At 45.7% G+C, this 19,592-nt stretch overlaps 1 protein-coding gene and 1 long non-coding RNA gene across 2 annotated transcripts in view; one reads left to right on the top strand and one right to left on the bottom strand.

Moving 5' to 3' along the window:
• The window catches only part of LOC126991365 (nephrin-like), a 175,526-nt gene that overhangs the window by 25,854 nt on the left and 130,080 nt on the right, over positions 1-19,592 (bottom strand). The gene's annotated exons all lie outside the window — the stretch shown is intronic.
• Positions 363-3,040, top strand: LOC126991370 (uncharacterized). The gene is made up of 3 exons (XR_007745451.1): positions 363-415; positions 2,181-2,248; positions 2,861-3,040. It is a non-coding gene; the product is annotated as an uncharacterized LOC126991370 (long non-coding RNA).

Here is a 19,592-nt window from a genome sequence, read left to right on the forward strand (position 1 = left end):
GGTAAAGGTTCTAATTCCACCTCTCCACCTGGTTCTCTGTCTGGTGTTAGTGTATTCAGTTCTGCCCTGGTAAAGGTTCTAATTCCATCTCTCCACCTGGTTCTCTGTCTGGTGTTAGTGTACTCAGTCCTGACCCGGTAAAGGTTCAAATTCCATCTCTCCACCTGGTTCTCTGTCTAGTGTTAGTGTGCTCCATCCTGCCCCGGTAAAGGTTCTAATTCCACCTCTCCACCTGGTTCTCTCTCTGGTGTTAGTGTACTCAGTCCTGCCCCGGTAAAGGTTCTAGTTCCACCTCTCCACCTGGTTCTCTGTCTGGTGTTAGTGTGCTCCATCCTGCCCTAGTAAAGGTTCTTAATCCACCTCTCCACCTGGTTCTCTGTCTGGTGTTAGTGTGCTCCATCCTGCCCCGGCAAAGGTTCTAACTCCATCTCTCCACCTGGTTCTCTGTCTAGTGTTAGTGTGCTCCATCCTGCCCCGGTAATGGTTCTAATTTCACCTCTCCACCTGGTTCTCTGTCTGGTGTTAGTGTACTCAGTCCTGCCCCGGTAAAGGTTCTAATTTCACCTCTCCACCTGGTTCTCTGTCTGGTGTTAGTGTACTCAGTCCTGCCCCGGTAAAGGTTCTAATTTTACCCCTCCACCTAGTTCTCTGTCTGGTGTTAGTGTACTCAGATCTGCCCCGGTAAAGGTTCTAATTTTACCCCTCCACCTAGTTCTCTGTCTGGTGTTAGTGTACTCAGTCCTGCCCCGGTAAAGGTTCTAGTTTTACCCCTCCACCTAGTTCTCTGTCTGGTGTTAGTGGCTCCATCCTGCCCCGGTAAAGGTTCCAATTTCACCTCTCCACCTGGTTCTCTGTCTGGTGTTAGTGTGCTCCATCCTGCCCCGGTAAAGGTTCCAATTTCACCTCTCCACCTAGTTCTCTGTCTGGTGTTAGTGTGCTCCATCCTGCCCCGGTAAAGGTTCCAATTTCACCTCTCCACCTGGTTCTCTGTCTGGTGTTAGTGTACTCAGTCCTGCCCCGGTAAAGGTTCTAATTCATCTCTCCACCTGGTTCTCTGTCTGGTGTTAGTGTACTCAGTCCTGCCCCGGTAAAGGTTCTAATTCATCTCTCCACCTGGTTCTCTGTCTGGTGTTAGTGTACTCAGTCCTGCCCCGGTAAAGGTTCTAATTACACCTATCCATCTGGTTCTCTGTCTGGTGTTAGTGTGCTCAGTCCTGCCCGGGTAAAGGTTCTAGTTCCACCTCTCCACCTGGTTCTCTGTCTGGTGTTAGTGTACTCAGTCCTGCCCCGGTAAAGGTTCTAGTTCCACCTCTCCACCTGGTTCTCTGTCTGGTGTTAGTGTATTCAGTTCTGCACTGGTAAAGGTTCTAATTCCACCTCTCCACCTGGTTCTCTGTCTGGTGTTAGTGTACTCAGTCCTGCCCCGGTAAAGGTTCTAATTCCATCTCTCCACCTGGTTTTCTGTCTGGTGTTAGTGTATTCAGTTCTGCCCTGGTAAAGGTTCTAATTCCATCTCTCCACCTGGTTCTCTGTCTGGTGTTAGTGTACTCAGTCCTGCCCTGGTAAAGGTTCTAATTACATCTCTCCACCTGGTTCTCTGTCTAGTGTTAGTGTGCTCCATCCTGCCCCGGTAAAGGTTCTAATTCCACCTCTCCACCTGATTCTCTGTCTGGTGTTAGTGTACTCAGTCCTGCCCCGGTAAAGGTTCTAATTCCACCTCTCCACCTGGTTCTCTGTCTGGTGTTAGTGTACTCATTCCTGCCCCGGTAAAGGTTCTAATTCCTTCTCTCCACCTGGTTCTCTGTCTAGTGTTAGTGTGCTCCATCCTGCCCCGGTAAAGGTTCTAATTCCACCTCTCCACCTGGTTCTCTGTCTGGTGTTAGTGTACTCAGTCCTGCCCCGGTAAAGGTTCTAATTCCACCTCTCCACCTGGTTCTCTGTCTTGTGTTAGTGTACTCAGTCCTGCCCCGGTAAAGGTTCTAATTCCACCTCTCCACTTGCTTCTCTGTCTGGTGTTAGTGTACTCATTCCTGCCCCGGTAAAGGTTCTAATTCCACCTCTCCACCTGGTTCTCTGTCTGGTGTTAGTGTATTCAGTTCTGCCCTGGTAAAGGTTCTAATTCCATCTCTCCACCTGGTTCTCTGTCTGGTGTTAGTGTACTCAGTCCTGACCCGGTAAAGGTTCTAATTCCATCTCTCCACCTGGTTCTCTGTCTAGTGTTAGTGTGCTCCATCCTGCCCCGGTAAAGGTTCTAATTCCACCTCTCCACCTGGTTCTCTGTCTGGTGTTAGTGTACTCAGTCCTGCCCCGGTAAAGGTTCTAGTTCCACCTCTCCACCTGGTTCTCTGTCTGGTGTTAGTGTGCTCCATCCTGCCCTAGTAAAAGTTCTTAATCCACCTCTCCACCTGGTTCTCTGTCTGGTGTTAGTGTGCTCCATCCTGCCCCGGCAAAGGTTCTAACTCCATCTCTCCACCTGGTTCTCTGTCTAGTGTTAGTGTACTCAGTCCTACCCCGGTAAAGGTTCTTATTCCATCTCTCCACCTGGTTCTCTGTCTAGTGTTAGTGTGCTCCATCCTGCCCCGGTAATGGTTTTAATTTCACCTCCCCACCTGGTTCTCTGTCTGGTGTTAGTGTACTCAGTCCTGCCCCGGTAAAGGTTCTAATTTCACCTCTCCACCTGGTTCTCTGTCTGGTGTTAGTGTACTCAGTCCTGCCCCGGTAAAGGTTCTAATTCCACCTCTCCACCTGGTTCTCTGTCTGGTGTTAGTGTACTCAGTCCTGCCCCGGTAAAGGTTCTAATTCCACCTCTCCACCTGGTTCTCTGTCTGGCGTTAGTGTACTCCATCCATCCCCGGTAAAGGTTCTAATTCCATCTCTCCACCTGGTTCTCTGTCTGGTGTTAGTGTGCTCCATCCTGCCCCGGTAAAGGTTATAATTCCACCTCTCCACCTGGTTCGAAGTCTCATATCTATGCACCCAACTATGCCGGTGAAAATGATCATAAAAATAAACACGTTAACTATATATGTAAAGAAAATAAAAAGCATAGAAATTCCTGACTAGTACTGCATATAGAAAAAAAAGCAAGACAATGTCGGGTTACTAAAGAGCATAGCACCAAAATGATAGAAAAGCTGAAGAAAAAAAAAACAGGATATTTAAATGTATGAAATCATATACGTATACGTGGAAAAAGTTCTGCATATGGAATTAAACAGAACACGATGTGCGGTGGCTGAATGGAAAGCGTGACGGCGCCGCGTTCAGGACGACGCGAGTTCAATCCCCGCCCGGTGCCACCAAGCTGGGATTATTCAGCCGCCGCCGACTGGCTTGAAACTACCCACATGCTGTCCAGAAGACCACCTATCAACCCGGACTCTAGATAGGAGGATTAAAGATGAGCTCCGGGAGGGCAAAATGAGCCAATGCAAGATGGCGCCACTATAAACACTCGCCTGCGCCAGAACGGGCTGGGCCGACCATCAGGCCCCACCGTGAAGAAGCCTTGGGCCGACCATTAGGATCCACCGGGAAGAAGCCTACCGGCGCAATAGGCCACGACGTAAAAATAAAAAAATAAACGTTTACAGAATAAGGAAAAAAAAAAATGAAATTACGAAAAAAAGGAGAGAATGAGAACACATGGTGAGGTTATCAGAAGGCAAATCGTCGAAATATTATGAATGAAGCAAGTGAAATAAAAACAACACCGCAAAGCAAAATATATTAAAAGAACACCCAAGGATTACAATGTACGCCTACGAAAGCCTTGTCAAATACGTGTTCTAGCACCACCACTACCCCCACCACCACCACCACTATCACCATCACCACCACCACCACCACCACTATCACCATCACCACCAGCACCACCACTATCACCACCACCACCACTATCACCACCACCACTATCACCACCACCACTACCACTACCACTACCCCCACCACCACCACTACCCCGACCACCACCACCACTACCCCCACCACCACCACCACTACCCCCACCACCACCACCACTACCCCCACCACCACCACCACCACTATCACCACCACCACCACCACTACCACTATCACCACCACCATCACCATCACCACCACCACCACCACCATTACTACCACCACCACCACCACTACCCCCCCTCCCCCCCTTTCTCACACATTCAGGACACCTCTCCTCCCGAAACTGACCTCTCTTTCGGCCACCTCTTTGGATTCTTTTTGGGAGCAGCGAGTAGCGGGCTTTTTTATTATTGTTTCCTTTTTGTGCCCTTGAGCTGTCTCCTTTGTTGTAAAAAAAAAAAAATAAATAAATAAACAACGCCAACATAAATGCGTGACACAGAAGGAGAACACTCCCTACACAGCCACACACAAACACACAACAACAACAACAACAACAACAACAACAACAAAAACATAACAAAAACACGGAGCGGACATGATATGCAAAGTTTGAAAGCGGCGAAGCGTGAACAGAAGCGGGTGGCTGTGAAAAAAAGCAATTATCAGGACCTCGATTGTGTGTGTGTGGGGGGGGGGAGGAGGGGGAAGGGAGGGGGGAGGTTGTGTGTGTATGTGTGTGTGTGGGAGGGGAAGACGTGTGTGTGCGTGTGTGTGTGTGTGTGTGTGTGTGTGTGTGTGTGTGTGTGTGTGTGTGTGTGTGAACTTGCAATAAAAGCCTAACGAAAAAAAAAAGCAAAAAAAGTCATCGGGCGCAAAACGAGGCTCATTTTTCGGCCGCCACGAGTCTATAGAAAGTTGAGGCGCGCGCTGCAAGCCAATGACAGGCGCGGCGAGAGCGGGCCAAAGCGCCATAAAAGTTGACACCTGGAAAATGTATATACCCCCCCCCTCTACGCCTGTCTGACTCTCTACCGCCCACTACTACTACTGCTACTACTACTACTACTACTACCACTACTACTACTACTGCTACTACTACTACTGCTGCTATTTCTTTTTTTTTTCTTCCTTTATCTCATTTTCTTTTCTGTTCTTCGTCCTCGTCTGCCTCTTCCTCTTCTTATTTTTCTTTTCCTCTCTCTTTCTTTATTGCTTTCCCCCTCCTCCTCTTTCTGTTCTTCTTTCTCTTTCTTCTCCTCCTCTTCCTCTTTCTCTTTCTTTTTCTCCTCCTCCTTCCTCTTTTTCAATCTCTTCTTTTTCTCTCATTCTCTTTCCCTTTTCCCTCCTCCTCCTCATCTTTTCCATTCTCTTTTCCCTCCTCCTCCTCCTCTTCTTCCTCCTCTTCCTCTTCCTCCTTCTCTTCCTCTTTTTCATTCTCTTCTTTCTTTCTCATTCTCTCCCTTTTTCTTCCTCCACCTCCTCCTCTTTATTTTTTCCATTCTCTTTTTCCTCCTCCTCCTCCTCCTCCTCCTCTTCCTCTGTCTCTTTCTTTTCCTCCTTTCCTCTCCCTTCCTCCTCTTTCCTCTTTTACCGCTGCCTTTCTGAATTTCCTCATCCTCTTACTCCTCTTCTTTTCCTCTGCTTTCACAATTCTTCCTCCTCTTTCCCTAACCTGTTCCCTTTTTCTCCATCTTCTACCTTTCTCCTCTCCCTCTCTTCTTCCTAAAGATCAGAACAGACCATGAACTCACCGAAAACACGTCCAAGATTCCAAACTACAAAAAAGCCATTTTCAATCTCGCTCGTGAGCTGCTAACCCAGACAACTTGGGAACCCATGAACTTCACTCCTGTGAGCGGCGCGTGGAACGGCTTCAAGAACAAACTCCTAGAGGTAGAGAGAACAACTGTTCCCATGAAGACTAGGAGAACAAATAATGCCATAAGCCCACCATGGATGACTCCAAGTTCGACGGGCGATTAATTTAAAGAAGAGAAAATACAACTTGCTAAAGGAAAACAGCACTGACGAATCACGCGAACAGTGCCATCAAAGCCTCAGAGCTTGCAGAACTCTCATTTGCCAGCGTAAACGCGACTATGAAAAGCAAATTGCACACGAAGCCAAGTCCAACCCGAAAATGTTCTTCACGTATATAAGAACCAAAAAGAAGACAAAAAGCAATATCGGTCACCTAAAAGATGAAAGTGTTGTACAAACCCAGGACAGCAGACAAATAGTCGAAATCCTAAACAAAAACTTCGCGTCTGTGTTCACGATCGAGAACACCCAGTCCGTACCCGAAAACCCTACCCCACCGATGGGAATCACGCCCCTAGAAATTGGCTCAATTGACGAACGGGACGTGAAAAATTATCTAGACAAACTCGTGACAAACAAGTCCACCGGACCCGACGACTTTTCACCCAGGCTGCTCAAGGAACTCAAGCAGCAAATCCTCAAGCCACTCACCGCCATCAACAATCTGATACTACAACAAAAAAAAGTCCGAAAAGATTGGAAACAAGCGAAAGTAACACCGATCTACAAAAAGGGAAACAAAAGCGTGACCCTAAACTACAGACCAATCAGCTTGACCTCAGTGGCAGGGAAAATTCTCGAGAAGATTATCAGAGACAAACTCGCAAGGTTCCTTGAAGACAACAACATCATTTCCGATGCTCAGCATGGTTTCAGGAATAAGCGCCTATGCTTAATGTAAAGGCTTAGAGATTGCGAGAACTACGTTCGCCTCCAATGCCGAAGGTTCAGGATAGAAAATGATAGGTATCTCAGGAAGTGGAAAGGCAAACACTTGCTAACTTAACCTTAGGTTTATTAAATAGCAAGTTAATAACACTAACATAACTCCTCCAACACGTACAGTAATCTAACCGTCTAACATCCTCTCCACACAAATGCTACTACCTAAATAGTAATCACATTACAGGCAGCTAAGAAAATAGCACGAATAATCACGGGAGAGGAATGATGGAGAAGGTTAGACTTACCTGGTGCGGAGTCGTATACACGGAAGTCAATCAGGACAACCGAGGAAACACTGTGCACACAATCACCGCAAAGGTGTACAAACATCAATAATGAACTCCCCCAAACACGTAACAGTGATATAACCGTGCATTAAACCTCACCATAGCAGTTCAAGTATAGCTACAACACAGCCTTTAGGCCAACACTGTGGGGAGGTTAAATAGAACAAGGTTAAAGATCACCTGGTGTGGGGTCGTGACAGTAGCACAGATGTAACGTAGCACAGCCTAAGACGAGACTACGTAGAGGCGGCAGGATAAGAGTTCCGTCCCCTCTCTATACAGCGCCTTGAACAGGCAGAGAGATAATCACTTCAGCCCACGAAAGTGATGTCTTCTAAAGGAGGACCTCAGCACAGAGTGGTGTGGATGTATGTTGCCGGCAGAAGACTGGAGGTCACTGAGGATATTAACAAGACGGAGATCAGACAACACCACCGATTCTCCTCGCGGGTTCGAAGCGTGCATCGGCAACTCACGTGAAGCATCACGCGTGGATAAGTGGTAGCCACGGTGGCGTGATGTTTTTTTTTTTTTTTATTGCATGGTAAACTTGCTCTGGTGACTTCCTGATGGTCGGTCAGGCTTCATTCAGTGGGTTCTGTTGAGCTGGCCGTTCTGGGTCAGCCCAACCCGTTCTGCGGCACCATCATTTATTGGCTCATACTGCCCTCAGAGCTCATTTTGATCCACAGAATTAGAGCTGGCCCGGGTTGAGAGGGTGGTCTTCTGGTTAACATGTGGGTAGTTTAAGCCACTCAGCGACAGAAAATTCAGCTTGGTGGCACGGGCAAGGAGTTGAACTCATGATCCTCCTGAACCTGGCCGTTACTTTGACGACTCAGCCTACGCACACGGAAACACCCACCCACCCACCCACCCACACACACACACAACAGTTATGTGAGGGTTGTCGGCGGCCCTTACACTTAACCAATTTATTGGACTTCTTCCAAGGTATCTATGAAAACTGGGATAATCATATCCCCAGTGACGTTATATATCAAGACTTTCAAAAAGCCTTTGACAAAGTGCAACACGAAAGACTCCTCAAGAAACTTAAGTCGGCGGAGTTAGGCGATAATCTGACAGCGTGGATCAAAGACTGGCTCACTGGAAGAAAACAACGAGTTGTCTTAAACGGACAGGCCTCCGAGTGGCTCCCGGTCACAAATGGAGTGCCACAGGGGTCAGTGCTGGGACCCATACTCTTCATCATATATATCAACGACCTAGAACTAGGATTAAAATCCAATCTTTCAAAATTTGCCGACGACACAAAGGTGGGTGGGAAGGTCCTCACGACGGCAGACTGCGAAATTATCCAGAGAGACCTGGACCTGATAACACGGTGGTCAGAAAAATGTCAGATGTCCTTCAACACTACCAAATGTAAAGTAATGCATATCGGATCCAGAAACAGCAACCACACATACCACATGGGTGGCGAGCCACTACAAGTAGCGCAAGAGGAAAGAGACCTCGGGGTCACCATCAGCAGTGACTTGAAACAAACAGAACACTGCAAGTCCGCCTGTAAGAAAGCCAATACAATGCTTGGGTTCATAGCGAGGAGCTTCGAATACAAGACGCCGGGAGTTATGTTATCCTTGTATAATTCGCTGGTAAGGCCCCACCTGGAATACGCCGTGCATTACTTGAGAGAGTACAGCGCAGCGCCACGAAGATGATACCATCACTGAGGACGAAGCCCTATGAAGAGCGACTCGAGCGACTCAACCTCTTCACGTTGGAAAAGAGACGACTGCGGGGAGACATGATACAAGTCTTTAAGTACCTGAACAAGCTCAGCAACGTTGATCACTCCAAACTCTTCACGCTACAAACTAACCTGAGAACAAGAAACAACGGAAAAACAATCCAAGCAAAGCGATGCAATACCGACATCGGCAGGAGTTATTCCTCGAATAGAGTTGTTCGCCACTGGAACAGCCTTCCTGCAGAAGTGGTTAACGCAGAGACAATCAACTACTTCAAGAAACGCATTGATCACCACTTTTCAGCATCGGCAGTGAACTGAACGTATCCAAGAGTAGGTACACAGGTGCTTTAATCCTTCCCTGCAAGCCACTCCATGTTTCCTTCTATCAGTTTTCATTCCATATATTCTTTCTCTCCTTTCCCTCTCCCTGTTATCCTCCTCTTTCCCTCCCTTCCGTTCTCTTTTTCATCCTCCTTTCCCTTCCTTCCCTTCCCCTTCTTCCTTTCCCTTCTCCCTGAACAATACTGCTAACAACACTGAGGTCACGTGACGGAAAAAAAATAACCCGCAAAATCATATAGATCCATAACGGAAGAATTTTGGTATAGGCCTACGTATGGAGCAAAAAATAATGGGCCTCTGTAAAAAAAATATATCTAGTGAATAATGAATATCAGTAATAAGACTTGCAGATTAGAGAGTGTATATATGTCCGAGTGTTAATGAAAATACGTAAGAAAAATATATATATGAAAAGTAAACAACGAATGAGTATTAATAAAATTAGAATATGTATATAGTGCTAAGCTCCTTACTTCCCTTCTTCCTCCTTTCCTCCCTCCCTTCCTTCTTTTCTTCTCTCTCTCTCTCTCTCTCTCTCTCACTCTCTCTTCCTTCTTTCCTTCCTTCTTCCTTCCTCTCTCTCTCTCTCTCACTCTCTCTTTTCTTTCATCCACCCTTTTTTCTCTCCTACAATTCCCCTCCTACTATTCCTTCTCTCCCTCCCCCCCCACACTCACACGTCCTCCCTTCCTCCCCTACACACACACACACACACACACACACACACAGACACACACGCGCAACAACCAAACAGCCGTAACGGAACACTTTTACTGTCCTCAAACTCTTAGCAATCACACGCACACTCGTTAAAGACAAAGTTTTCGAACGAGTTGCCGATAAAAGCGAGGAGGAGGAGGAGGAGGAGGAGGAAAAGCGGCTATTAGTAAGCTTGTCGACATCTCACAGTGCTAAGAAATGATCTGAAGAGGAAGAGGAAGAGGAGGAAGAAGAGGAGGAGGAGGAAGAGGAGGAGGAGGAGAGAGATGGATGAATAAAGAGGCTCTCACACATTCCCGGTCCCGGTCGCGACCGTCCCTGATGACTCCCGATAAGCCGGTCGCCGGTCGACCGGCTGTAAGATCGGGGATTGTCAGCGGCAGACCGCAGGTCTACCACCGGTCGACCCTGAGGACCGTAGACGCAGCCGACCACCGCCGGTCAACTTTAAAATTTTCAAAGATATCGGCGATGCGCCCGGTCGACCGGTGGTGTCGAAAAATGTCGCCGGTCGACCGGCGGTTAACCGGTGGTCAACCGCGGACACCCACGACAGACCGGCGCCAGACCGGCGGTAGACCGCGAGTGAACACCTGTGTCTGACCTGGGGATTAGCAAGGGAGGCAGGAGGAAAACGAGGAGGAACAGGTAGGAGCGAGGGATGAAGAGGGAGAGGGAGATGAGATAAAAGAGGAAAAGGAATGGGTGAAAGAGAGAAAAGAGAGAGAGAGAGAGAGAGAGAGAGAGAGAGAGAGAGAGAGAGAGAGAGAGAGAGAGAGAGAGAGAGAGAGAGAGAGAGAGAGAGAGGGGAATGGAAGGAGGAACAGGTGGGAGGGAGTGAGGAAGAGAGAGGGAGTGCGGAAGATAGAGGAGGATGAGAGGAAAGAGTGAAGGAGAGAGAGAGAGAGAGAGAGAGAGAGAGAGAGAGAGAGAGAGAGAGAGAGAGAGAGAGAGAGAGAGAGAGAGAGAGAGAGAGAGAGAGAGAGAGAGAGAGAGAGAGAGAGAGAGAGAGTTTTATGCACACGAATGAATTTAGGTACGAAGCTGTTTATGAGGTAATTATAAATATATGAAAATGCAAAGAAAGTGTTTGCTCGTCAATGTGCTGCAGGTCTGCCGCCGGTAGGCCGGCGGTCTACCGCCAACTGACCTGCTGCAGTCGCCGGTCGGAGAAATCGAAAATCGTATATGGTCGCCGGTCTACCGCCGGTAAACCGCCGGCTTACCGGCGGTAAGCCGCCGGTCCCAGGATTATCGCCTATTTTGTCGGCCGTCAGGTCCCGATCGGCTTATCGGGAGTCATCGGGGACGATCGGGACCGGGACCGGGAATGTGTGAGAGCCCCTTAAGGGTATGGGGAAGCAATGATGGGCTAGGGGAAGAAGGAGGAGGAGGAGGAGGAGGAGGAGGAGGAGAAGGAGAAGGAGGAGGAGGAGGAGGAGGTGGAGGAAAAGGAAGAAGATAAGGAGGAGTGAGGAAATGTGAACAGTTGAGGAGGAGGAGGAGGAGGAGGAGGAGGAAGAGGAGGAGGAGAAGGAGGAAAAGGAAGAAGATAAGGAGGAGTGAGGAAATGAGAACAGTTGAGGAGGAGGAGGAGGAGGAGGAGGAGAAGGAGAAGGAGAAGAAGGAGGGGGAGATGAAAAGCTGAAAACATGGAAGAGTAGGCAACAGAAAGTACACTCGCTTTAACGTGGTTGCCAGCTTCAGTGATTTAAAGCAGAGAACAGATTGAAGCACTTAATATGCGAACTTTTGGTAAGGATTATTTCACTCCTGAAGCAACGAAGTGACTGTCAAGGCTTTCTAAAAACGAGGTAAACCTTTTTCCCTACCTCATCTTACTGATAGTGTTCTACCTCTTTAACTCGGGTGCAATGTTACCTATCTTTCTATCTTCTATCGATATTTTTCCACGCTGGCTGCTATTTTAAACTTCCTAACTGCATGCATCCACTTCTAGGTCATCCATATGCTGTCCAAATCACTTATGCAAGAGTTACCCAGCATCTTCATTCTTTCATCCCTGTACTGTCCAAATCCGTTATGCAAGAGGTAACCAGCATCTTCATTCCTTCATCCCTCTACAGTTCAAAATCCTTATGCAAGAGTTAACCAGCATCTTCATTCCTTCCTCCCTGCACTGTCCAAATCCCTTATGCAAGAGTTAGGCAGCATCTTCATTCTCACATCCCTGTACTGTCCAAATCCCTTATGAAAGAGTTAACCAGCATCTTCATTCCTTCATCCCTGTACTGTCTAAATCCCTTATGCAAGACTTAACCAGCAACTTCATTCCTTCATCCCTGTACTGTCCAAATCCCTTATGCAAGACAAAACCAGCAACTTCATTCCTTCATCCCTGTACTGTACAAATCCCTTATGCAAGAATTAACCAGCATCTTCATTCCTTTATCCCTGTACTGTCCAAATCCCTTATGCAAAAGTTTACCAGCATCTTCATTCCTTCATCCCTGAACTGCGCAAATCCCTTGTGCAAGAGTTAACCAGCATCTTCATTATTTCATCCCTGTACTGTTCAAATCCCTTAAGCAAAAGTTAACCAGCATCTTCATTCCTTCATCCCTGCACTGTCAAAATCCCTTATGCAAGAGTTAACCAGAATTTTCATTTCTTCATCCCTTTACTGTTCAAATCCCTCATGCAAGAGTTAACCAGCATCTTCATTCCTTCATCCCTGAACTGTCCAAATCCCTTTTGCAAGAGTTAACCAGCATCTTCATTCCTTCATCCCTCTACTGTTCAAATCCCTTATGCAAGAGTTACCAGCATCTTCATTCTTTCACCCCTGCTATGTCCAAATCCCTTATGCAAGAGTTGACCGCATCTTCATTCGTTCATCCCTATACTGTCCCAATCCCTTAGGCAAGAGTTAAACAGCATCTTCATTCCTTCATCCCTGTACTGTCCAAATCCCTTTTGCAAGAGTTAACCAGCATCTTCATTCCTTCATCCCTGTACTGTCCAAATCCCTTTTGCAAGAGTTAACCAGCATCTTCATTCCTTCATCCCTGTACTGTCCAAATCCCTTTTGCAAGAGTTAACCAGCATCATGTTTACATCCCTTCCGCTGGTAAACTTTTGAACAGCCTTCCTTTGTCTGTATTTCCTCCTGCCTACGACTTGAACGCTGTCACGAAGAGAATATAAAGACACCTTTCCAAGTGGCTTTTTTATCTTATTTTCTGCCCCATTGAGATGCCTCCAGTGTTTTACTTTGTTCCTATCATAATTTTAAGTTAATTGTTTGGAAGAAGGCTGGTCATGTTTTAGAATAGTGGCATAAGATGACTTTTGCAGTGTAATCGTAATCATAAATGTTTCAAATGTTTCTCCTTTTCTGTAAATAAAATAAAAATGTTTCGCAGGATGTTTGTTCCAGTGGCGGATGACTTAATTTCCAAAGTCCTGAAAAAAGTGAAGACGAGAGAAGGGAAGGAGGGAAAGGAGGAGGAGGAGGAGGAGGAGGAGAAAGAAGAAGAAGAAGAAGAAGAAAAAAAGAAGAAGAAAAAGAAAACGGAGAAGGAGAAGAAAAAGAAGAAAAAGAAAAAAAATAAAGAAATGAAAAGAAAAAGAAAAAATAAGGAAAAAAAAGGAAGAAAAAAAAAGAGAAGGAAGAGCAGGAAGGGGAGGAGGAGGAGAAAGATGAAGAAGAGGAAGAAAAAGAAGAAGAAAAAGAAGAAAAGAAGATGAAAAAGAAGAGAAAAAATAAATGAAAGAAAAGAAAAAGAAAAAATAAGGAAAAAAAGGAGAAAAAAGGAAAAAAAAGAGGGAGGAGAAGAGAACAAGAACAAGAAGAAAAAAAAGATAATGAAAAAGAAGAACAAGAACAACAATAACAAACAACAAAGAGAAAAAGAAAAAAAATATATGTACAAAAAGGCGAATGAGCAGAATTACTATAAAAAAAAAAAATCGCCTTACCTGTCTGTTCGGGAGGCGCGTAACCCCCTTTGCTTCTGGAGGTCGCGGGAGACTGTGTGCCGCCCCCTCGAAAGCACCAGCGCACCCCGACCACCACCACCACCACCACCGCCACCACCACTGCCGCCATAGTGACCATCATTGACAGGCCAGAACCGGGGAGGTCAATTTGCTCCTCTTTTGTCTCCATGACCTTCTCCTCCTCTGTGGAGGAAGAAGAGGAAGATGAAGAGGAGGAAGAGGAAGAGGAAGGGTCATGGTAGAGGGGAGGTTAGTTCTCTCCTCCTCCTCCTCCTCCTCTTCTTCTCCTTCTTCATCACTTAACGAAGAGGAGGAAGATAGATAGAGATAGAGATAGAGAGAGAGAGAGAGAGAGAGAGAGAGAGAGAGAGAGAGAGAGAGAGAGAGAGAGAGAGAGAGAGAGAGAGAGAGAGAGATGGTGTAGGGAAGATCCGTTGCGTCCTCCTTCTCCTCCTCCTCCTCTTCCTCCTCCTCCTCCCCCTCCTTTTTCGTTTGTCTCAGGCAGCCTGCAACACGAGTACAACCTGAAGACATTAGTCTCCCCCACAGCTTAGGTCACCAGTAGCGTAATTTAAGGGTAGTATTTTCCTCTTATTTAACTCTTTACTGTAAAATTTCCATGTCCCTTTCTTCCTTAAAGGCACATGGTGATCTCTTCTAACTATTTCCTGCCGGCACGATGCCGGAGGGAGAGGTGGGTGGGGAGGAGCATTCATCCATTCTATCCTGTCCTATCACACGTAGATTACTAGTAGTACCGGTAGTAAACAGAAACCCTCGCCATAGACCGACAGGTCTTCTGGTGTCTGTTATTCCTATGTATTCCTCCTCCTCCTCCTCCTCCTCCTCCTCTGCGGGTGAAGGAGGAGGAGGAGGAGGAGAAAAACAGGAAGATAGAGAGATAACAGTTTGGTTGAGAATGTTCCTCCTCCCCCTCCTCCTTAGCCGGGAGGAAACCACACCCTGACAGTGAGGTCAGGCCGCAGGTGTACAGTACTGAGGAGGATGTCAGGTCACCAGACCCACAGGTGAGGGGTACTGAGGTAACAGTGAGATCAACATCCACGCAGGTGGTTGGTGAGGTAGGGGTAATTGAGGATAGTCAGGTCTGACGCGCTATTCCAGTGAAACGACAGTTGATAGATGGCGCACACTCGATGAATAAACTAAACATCTTTTATGTAAATGCCCGTAGCATCATTTAGAAGCGTAGCCACTTGATAATACATGCAATTACTGAAAAACCCGACTTCATTTTGATCACGGAAACATGGCTGAATATGCGCGATAAACATCACTTAGGTGAAGTAGCTATAAATGGTTACAATGCGTTTGCTAAGTGTCGTTTACACAAAAAAGGAGGAGCTGTAATAATATAAACGTAAAATAATTTAGAAGTCATTCAGCTAAGCATAGCCGAAACAGAGGCTTATGATTCATTGTATGTACAAGCAACGATCAGTAATGAAAAGTATGTCCTGGGCGTAATTTACCGACCTCCTAAATCAAATGAAGACATTGATGGCAATCTCTACGCAGAGAAAAATAGAGTTATCAGAAATAAAAATGCAATAATATGCGGTGACTTCAATAACCCCTCCGTTAACGGGAATGCACTTTCTGGCGACAGAGAAAGCGAGAGATTAATTGACTTTGCACAAAATTCATTTCTTAATCAAACTTTTACCATGCCGACACGCGGAAATAATATTCTTGATTTAATCTTTGCGACCGATAGTCATCTCATAACTGCCTGAGAGGTAGGCGAGCCATTTGCAAGCAGCGATCACAACATAATAAGATGTACTTTGAATATTGAAACAAAAGCACGAGCAAACTCACTCTTAATACCTAATTATAGTAAAGCAAATTTAATGGACCTAAAAAGAGAACTGGCTTCAGTAAATTGGAATCATTTGCTCAACAACGTCAGCGTTCAAAAAATGTATAATCGTTTTACTCCACAAATCACAGCGAGTGTAAATAAATTAATTCCACTCAAGCCACGAAGGACTGATAATCAAAAACCGTTGTTGATGAATAATTACCTACAAAAAATCATCGTCGAAAAAAGAAAACTTTATAAGAAATATAAACTCACATAATTCACAGGATCATACTAATTACATCAATGTCAAGAGAGAGTGCGAAAGGAAAATCAGAAAACAGAAACGCGAATGTGAAATAAAAATATCACTTAATGCCAAGAAAAATCCAAGGTTATTTTTCAGTTACATAAGAAACAAAAAAACTGTTAAAAATAATATCGGCCCACTACTATTAAGTGGCAATACGATTAGTGATGATAAAGGCATGGCGTCGGTCCTAAATTCAACCTTTAGTAGCGTATTTACAAAAGAGAACATGACATCGATTCCAGCCCCGAAGAAAATTTTTCCAGGCCCTGAAGAACATAAGTTTGCATTGACCGAAATTGATATCAGTGAAGTGCGTGCGTACCTGCAGAAAATAGATCCAAATAAATCTCCGGGCCCCGATAATTTATCTCCTCGCGTGTTGAGATAATGTAGTCAACAGCTAGAATTACCCATAACATTAATATTCAACAAGTCATTAGCACAGGCCAGTGTGCCTCTCGAGTGGAAAAAGGCCAATATTACCCCGATCTTTAAAAAAGGAGACAAAAAACAAGCCAGTAATTATCGTCCTATCAGCCTCACGTCTGTCCTAATTAAACTATTCGAAAAAATAATCAGGGATAAAATGATCACTTTCCTTGAAACAAATGAATTGATATCTGATAATCAGCATAGATTTCGTAGTAATCGGTCTTGCCTTACCAACCTATTAATCTTTTTCAACGATGTGTATACATGTTGGGACGCCCGAAGCCCATATGACCTAATTTACCTAGATTCTCAGAAAGCGTTTGATAAAGCTCCTCACGTTAGGCTTATTTCTAAACTGCGTTCCCACGGTATTAACGACCATCTATGTGCGTGGATTCATGACTGGCTCACCAACAGAGAACAACGTGTAGTTCTTAATGGTGAAACATCGTATTGGCAACCCGTCACCAGTGGCGTTCCCCAAGGTTCGGTCCTGGGGCCAACACTATTCATAATTTACGTGAACGACTTAGAAACTGATATCCTATCAAAAGTAGCCAAATTCGCCGACGACACCAAATTAGGAGGTACGGTAATGAACAGTCAAAGTTGCGAAAACATTCAATCAGACTTAATAAGACTTGCCGACTGGAGCGAAAAATGGCAAATGAGTTTAAACGGAGATAAATGCAAAGTAATGCACATAGGTGAAAAAAATCCTAATTTTAAATATCAGATTCAAGGACATGAGCTCAGCGAGGTAAATCAAGAAAAAGATCTTGGTGTCACTATCAGTAACACTCTTAAAATGAGTGATCAATGTTCTGCAGCGAGTAAAAAAGCCAATATGATGTTGGGATTAATCTCAAGAAACTTTGATTATAAATCACCCGAACTTATGAAGAGATTATATCTAGTATTTGTAAGACCACACCTAGAATACGCCGTTCAGTTCTGGTCAGCGAACTATATCAAAGATCAAGTTTTGCTAGAAAAGATACAGCGACGAGCAACCAAACAAATTCCAGCGCTTCGAAACTTGCCATATGACGAGCGTTTAAAGCGTTTAGATATGTTTTCCCAAAAAAAGCGAAGGATAAGAGGGGACTTAGTTGAAGTGTTCAAAATCCTTAATGGATTCGACAACATTAACCCAGATAGTCTATTTCAGAGAGACAGGCGGTGGCTGAATCGACAGAGTAACACCACCGCGTTCAGGAGGACGCGAGTTCAATCCGCGCCCGGTGCCACCAAGCTGGGATTTTTCAGCCGCCGCCGAGTGGCTTAAAACTACCCACATGCTGTCCAGAAGACCACCTATCAACCCGGACTCTAGATTCTAGGATTAAAGATGAGCTCCGGGAGGGCAGCATGAGCCAATGCAAGATGGCGCCACTATAAACACTCGCCTGCGCCAGAACGGGCTGGGCCGACCATCAGGATCCACCGGGAAGAAGCCTTGGGCCGACCATCAGGCCCCACCGGGAAAAAGCCTACCGGCGCTATAGGCCGCGACGTAAAAAAAGAAAAAGAAAAAAAAAAAAAAGAACACGCAGCAACGGTATGAAGTTAAAGGGAAATCGATGTAACACATTGGTGTACAGAAGTTTTTTCAATAACAGAGTCGTCGATCACTGGAATAGACTCCCACCGTCAGTAGTTAGCGCACAGAGTATCAATAGCTTTAAGTCTTCTTTGGATAAGTACTTCAGGGATATAAAATTATACTGACTCTTTTTCTCATGTTTTCAGACAGATTGCAGCAAGACCTCAACCTATATTCATATAATTCTCCCCCACAACCTAGATTGCAAGTAGCGAAAGTCAACAATAGAGTAAAGCAACAGTTAATGTCCGCATGACAGGTGGAGTGAGGTGTGGGTGCAGTAAGGTGACAGGTTACTGGTGCGTGCCTAGCACCGCCGGTAAAATGAGGATCAAGCCTCCACCTGTGCCCCTGAAACTACACCTCACCCATCGTGAGTATTAGGGGGGATTCTGGGGCTACCCTGTGTATTCCACTCGTCCTCTTCCAGTCTCCCTGTATTTCTATGTTCTTATGTTCTTATGTAATGAAGTCATTTTCCCCCACAGCTTAGGTTACTAGTAGTGTAAGTTAAGGGTAGTAATTTCCTCTTATTTCTCTCTTTTACTGTAAAATTTCCATTGCCCTTTCTTCCTTGAAGGTACATAGTGTTCTCTTCTAACTATTTCCTGCCGGCACGTTGCCGGAGGTAGAGGTGGGTGGGGAGGAGCCATCATCTATTCTGTCCTGTCCTACCACACGTAGATTACTAGTAGTAGCGGTAGTAAACAGACACCCTCGCCATAGACCGATAGGTCTTCTGGTGTCTGTTCTTCCTATGTATTCCTATGTATTCCTCCTCCTCCTCCTCCTCCTCCTCCTCCTCTCCCTCCTTCTCCTCCTCTTCCCCTTCTCCTCCTCTTCCTCCTTCTCCTCCTCTTCCTCCTTCTCCTCCTCTTCCTCGTTCATTCCTTCCTCCTCTTAAGAACATAAGAACATAGGGAAACTTCAAGAGGCCGAGTGGCCTACACAGGGCAGCTCCAGAGTCCCCCCCACTACTCACGATGGGTGAGGTGTAGTTTCAGGGGTTACAGGAAGAGGCTTGATCCTCGTTTACCTTCGGTACGGGCGTACGCTCCAGTACCCTGTCTCCTTACTGCACCCACACCTCACTGCCACCCGTCATCCTCGTCCATGTAGCTATCCAGTCTACTCTTAAAACAAGCTATCGTCCCTGCACTAACTATGTGATTGCTGAGTCTATTCCATTCCCCCACCACCCTATTACTAAACCAATGCTTGCCTATATCTCTCCTAAATCTATACTTTTCTAGTTTCAATCCATTACTACGTATTCTATCCTGCTGACTAATTCTCAGTACTTTACTTATATCGCCTTTGTTGTAACCCTTGACCCATTTGAATACTTCTATCAGATCTCCCCGCACTCTTCGTCTTTCTGGTGAATGTAAGGTTAGATGTTTCAGCCTATCTTGATATGGGAGGTTCCTCAGTCCCTGAATCATCTTGGTCATCCTCCTCTGAACTGATTTTAGCAAGTTGATGTCCATTCTGTAGTGTGGGCACCAAAACTGGACAGCATAATCTAAGTGTGGCCTAACTAACGCTAAATAGAATCTGAGGATGACCTCTGCACTCCTGTTGGTTACCGTCCTGTTAATAAAGCCTAATATCCTGTTAGCCCTATTCCTTGCACTAATACATTGCTTCCTTAGTTTTAGGTCAGAGTTCACTAACACTCCCAAATCCCTTTCACACTCTGATCTGCCTATCGCTGTGGAGTCTAAACTATACCCGTGTAATGGGTTGCGTGTTCCTACACTAAGCACGCT

This window comes from Eriocheir sinensis, unplaced genomic scaffold (genome assembly GCF_024679095.1).
Source record: "Eriocheir sinensis breed Jianghai 21 unplaced genomic scaffold, ASM2467909v1 Scaffold265, whole genome shotgun sequence".
NCBI lineage: Eukaryota > Metazoa > Arthropoda > Malacostraca > Decapoda > Varunidae > Eriocheir > Eriocheir sinensis.